Raw genomic sequence first — 4,411 nt, 5'->3', positions numbered from 1 at the left:
AGAGAAGTGGCAATCATTTTGCAATTTATAAATGTATCAAATCAATATACTGTGTACCTTAAAGGTACATCACATCCCAATAAAATGGGGAAAAAACACAAAGAAAACTGCTACTGCAAGAGGAAAAAATAATCTGGGATTTAAGGGAGCAGGTAATGTTTTAAAACAGTGACATGTCAATAATATGAGGTGGCTTTATGCTATCACCCTCATTAAGCAAATTAGATAATTGTTTATGTCCCTGACAGTGCTTTGATGCTGTAATTGCAATAATTGTATGTGCAACAAAACTAACAGAGAACAACTGACAAGCAGTCTGAGCACATGGATGACCCAGAACAATGTTGTCAGACTCTGCAGGTTAGGCTGTAATTATGGACCAGAGCAAAATTCACCATGATTGGAGGTCTAATTTTGGCTCAGTACCAGGACTCAGAAAACTAGAGAAGTATTTCCTTGTAAAATACTGCCAGGTATTTTGTTAGCTCAGGCTAACAATTAGTCATACCTACATGGACTGTGGTAATAATAGGTGGTAAATATTTTCTTTTATCTTTAAAATTGCATCCTTTTTTCCCTCTTCTATACCCGCAAGGCTCAGAATCTTGTCACTAGAATAATGAGATGACAGACCAAGTTGTAAGATGAAATAGGTATTTTAAATGGAGGAGTAATTTCCTTCTAAATGACTACTACTATCTTCCAAATACAGCTAAGTTTAAAGTTCAGTTGTCAGGAAAACATTGCATAGTGTGTTAACACATATATGTATAATAGAACTATGTATTTATAAATTTACACACTGATATTAGTTCACTTTTTAAACAGTCTTCAAGGATAATACCAGGAACCTGATAAAGGTGTCACTTCTGAGGAGAGACATTGTATCAAGAGAAGAAAAGTTAAGGCAATATGGAGAAATTTATACTCTTCATGTCTTTATATTTTTTAAGTTTTTAATCAAAATCCCAAATTGTAGTAAGTATTAATCTTGCCAGTTTAAAAACAAAATACTTCATGAATTGGTTAAACAGAATTTGACACAGACTTGATAGAATTTCCCATGTGTCTAATAGCTCTGTTTCTATGACTTAGTTATAAGCCTATTTACATAAAACACTTAGAAATAATTTTAACATGTATCTGGTATTTTAGCATATAGATGTAGTATAATTTTTTCATAAGTCTTTTACTTCCAACTATCTAAAACTCTAAAAAATTTTATGTTTTTCAAACATGAACAAAAGTAGAGGGAATATATGTAAGAAGCCCCCATGTATTGACAGCCCAGCTTCTATGATTATCAATTTATGACCAAGTTTATTTGCCTAAAATGAAAACTTTACTTTCTCTACTCATATAACCTATTCTTCTTTGTAATCATCTTTATCTAAAGATAAAGGAAAAATTTTATAAATATCTGGATTCTTATCAACTCAGCATTCCCAGTGGTGTTCATTAGGCTTTGAAATCATCTTTCATTAATGATATAGTCAGTTATCAGAGTCTCACAACTCTCTGGGCAAACTTATTTAACATCAAGATGCTCTAAGATTTTCTCTGTCCCTGTGACAAAAATAAAGTACCAAAAATAAAAATAAAAATCCTGTGCAAAGTACCAAAATGATTATTTTGTCAGTGTACATTGACATACAGAAGCCAGGCAGGGCATAGTTAAAGTGTTGAGTAATATAGAGGGATTGGAGAAGAAAATAACTTGGAAAAAAGATCTGAAAGATCTAAGAGTTACCCCCACACACAACATTTTCTTTCAAGCCATTGCTTTTGGTTTTAAACATCTTTTGATCAAATGAAAATAAACTCAGATGGCAGATACAGGCCAAATCCACTATTTCAGGGTCTCCACATAGCATCCTCCTAGAGGTGCTTCACAGCTTAAAAACAGTGCTCACACCCAAAGCTTGGCAGAAGAGAACTCAGAGGCCAAGACTGTGAACCAGCCTGAAGAGTGCGATAAACGGAGTGTAGGCAGATCGGAGAAGACGACACCACCGTGGGGTTTCAGTGCAGTGGCAATTCAGGACCATGGAGAGGGACACGTGGCCCTTCACATCTCTGCTCTGGATAGTTTGCTTTTACAGAAAAGCATGTTTCACTGCGCATCAGGCAGGAGCGGCTGGGGTGACAGCACAGACACAGTTCAGCGGACAGCTGCAGAGGCCAGCCTGGCATCCACGGAGCCCAGGCGGAGGCACGGTAACGGTCTCAACATAAGGCATCCAAAAGTCACGCGTGGGGAAAGGAAAAGCCAAATCTGAGGACACAAAGGCTGGAGGTGCAAGCTGAGGCTGAACAAAATAGAAAAGGGAAAGCATTCAGACTTGAGAACTAGAAACAGCACTTTGAAGTGAAGAAGCAGGCAAGCAGATGCCAACAACTGGTCACAGAGAGTACAGTCCTCCTGCCCTTTGATCTGACTCAATTCAATTCACGTTGATTCAAATTCAAAAGTACTCAATGTGTGCCAATAACAGTGAGATAATCATTTTAAACAATGACCCTGTGTGGACAGGTAAGAGCTAGCATTTGCAGTGCTCACAGTCATGAGCACCATTAATTGGAGGCCACACCTGTGACCCGGGTCCTCTGGAGCCCTAGTGGACTTGACATTTTGGAAGCAAATAACTTAATTCACTACTGATTATTTTGCATTAACCCAGGGAACCAGAGAAGATTTAAAAAAAAAAGAAAAGAAAAGAAAGTGAGGTAACTGGGGAACGGGGAAAACTGAAGAGAACTGACATGATTATTCCCATCCTTATGTGAGGAACTTCATTTTAACTTTTTCTCTCAAGACAAAGAATGACTTTATATGAACCTGCTTTAGGAAGAAAACCACAAATGTGTGTGTGTATGTGTGTGTGTGTGTGTGTGTGTGTGTGTATACACATGCATATAAGTTGAGAAGACCTTTTTGTCTTGATTTTATCCAAAATAGATAAATGGATGCCAAAACAATTGGGAAAAATAAGTAAGCGGAGTATATAGGGAAAAGTTCTTTTTCCATTCAAGAAGAAAATCACTGCTTACTTAAGGGTAAAAACAGAATCCTTATAATCTCTTATTACATATTTTTAAATATTGCAGCGTGCAAACTCCTAGCGGTGGCATGTTCCCCAACTGGACCAGTTCCCCAACCCAGGCCCCCTGCACTGGGAGCTTGGAGTCCCAGCCACTGGACCACCAGGGAAGTACCTTTATATAATTTAAATAAAGGGCAGTCTTACAGAAACAAACCAAGAGTATAAGAGGTAAGATGCTTATCATCAGACTCTTTCCTCAGAGACTGAAAATGCTGGCCAAGTAAGTGGAAAGAAACTGGAAGGAGAAGTTCAAGAGTTTGGCAAATGAGCAAGCAAAAACAGTAGAGCAGCAAAATATACCCACTTTATTTTGCTACCTCACCTGCATAATTATCATGGATGCAACTGTAAGGTGGTATTCACATAAGTTCATTGGCCGACTCAATGGATTTGGTATCATGTGACTCTGTGGATGTGTTCAAACTTGTTCAATGCTCCATAAGTACTTTTGCCAAACTTGTGCTTTGTTGGTTATAGGATAACTTTCTAGATAAAAGACTCATTCTCTGGTCAGAGAAATAGAGGAAACTATACTACTGTCTAACACAGTCAGGTCTTGCCTAATAACTAGGACTATCAAGAAACAAGCCTAGTGTTGTATGAAAGGAGAGAAGGTTAGCACTCCCCTTGACAAGGATGGAAGAGGCTCTCGGGCCTGACAACATGCATATGATTAAGGCATTGCCACCTACTTCGTGACATCTAATCACTGTTTTTATGACAAAAACCACTACAATATTGTAAAGTAATTAGCCTCCAACTAATAAAAATAAATGAAAAAAAAAATAAAAGAAACAAGCCTAGACCATCATGATTTTCATTCTGCCCATGCAATGATTAGGGCCTTGGAGCTAACTCCTAGACTAGAGATCAATGAACTATATCTATAAAGGGCCATAGAGTAAATATTTTTAGATTTTGGTAGGCCCTATATTCTTCTCCAGCACATATTCTCCTTCACTTAAAAAAAAAAAATGTTTAAACAACAATTAAACAATGTTTAAAAAAAAATTCTTAGGTTAAATAGACAACAAGCCAGATTTGACCCTGGAAAATAGTTTATCAACTCCTGCCAGGAAAAAAGGTTAGAAGATTAGAGTTACTTGGCCTAAAGAAAAGTATTGGAATGAGGGCCTATCAATGAAAACCAGGGAACTGTAAATAACTTTCTAAAGATGGGTGACTCTTTTTTTCAAAGGAATGATAAGGCCATGCTGTATATGTTTTGTTTTCGACCTTGTCCTTTGGAAAAGAATATGATATATCCATTCCATATGAGCAGCAACGTTTATAGCAGTGTTTATTGC

General features: G+C 37.2%; 1 non-coding gene across 1 annotated transcript; it reads left to right on the top strand.

Annotated features, from left to right (window-relative positions):
- Window positions 1-3,696: 3,696 nt before the first annotated feature.
- Window positions 3,697-3,822, top strand: LOC133048374 (U6atac minor spliceosomal RNA). Its single transcript, XR_009691030.1, has one exon. It is a non-coding gene; the product is annotated as a U6atac minor spliceosomal RNA (small nuclear RNA).
- Window positions 3,823-4,411: the final 589 nt, after the last annotated feature.

This window comes from Dama dama, chromosome 28 (assembly GCF_033118175.1).
Source record: "Dama dama isolate Ldn47 chromosome 28, ASM3311817v1, whole genome shotgun sequence".
Lineage (NCBI taxonomy): Eukaryota > Metazoa > Chordata > Mammalia > Artiodactyla > Cervidae > Dama > Dama dama.
The sequence above is the reverse complement of the archived record's forward strand: the minus strand, read 5'-3'. Positions and strand labels throughout refer to the sequence as shown.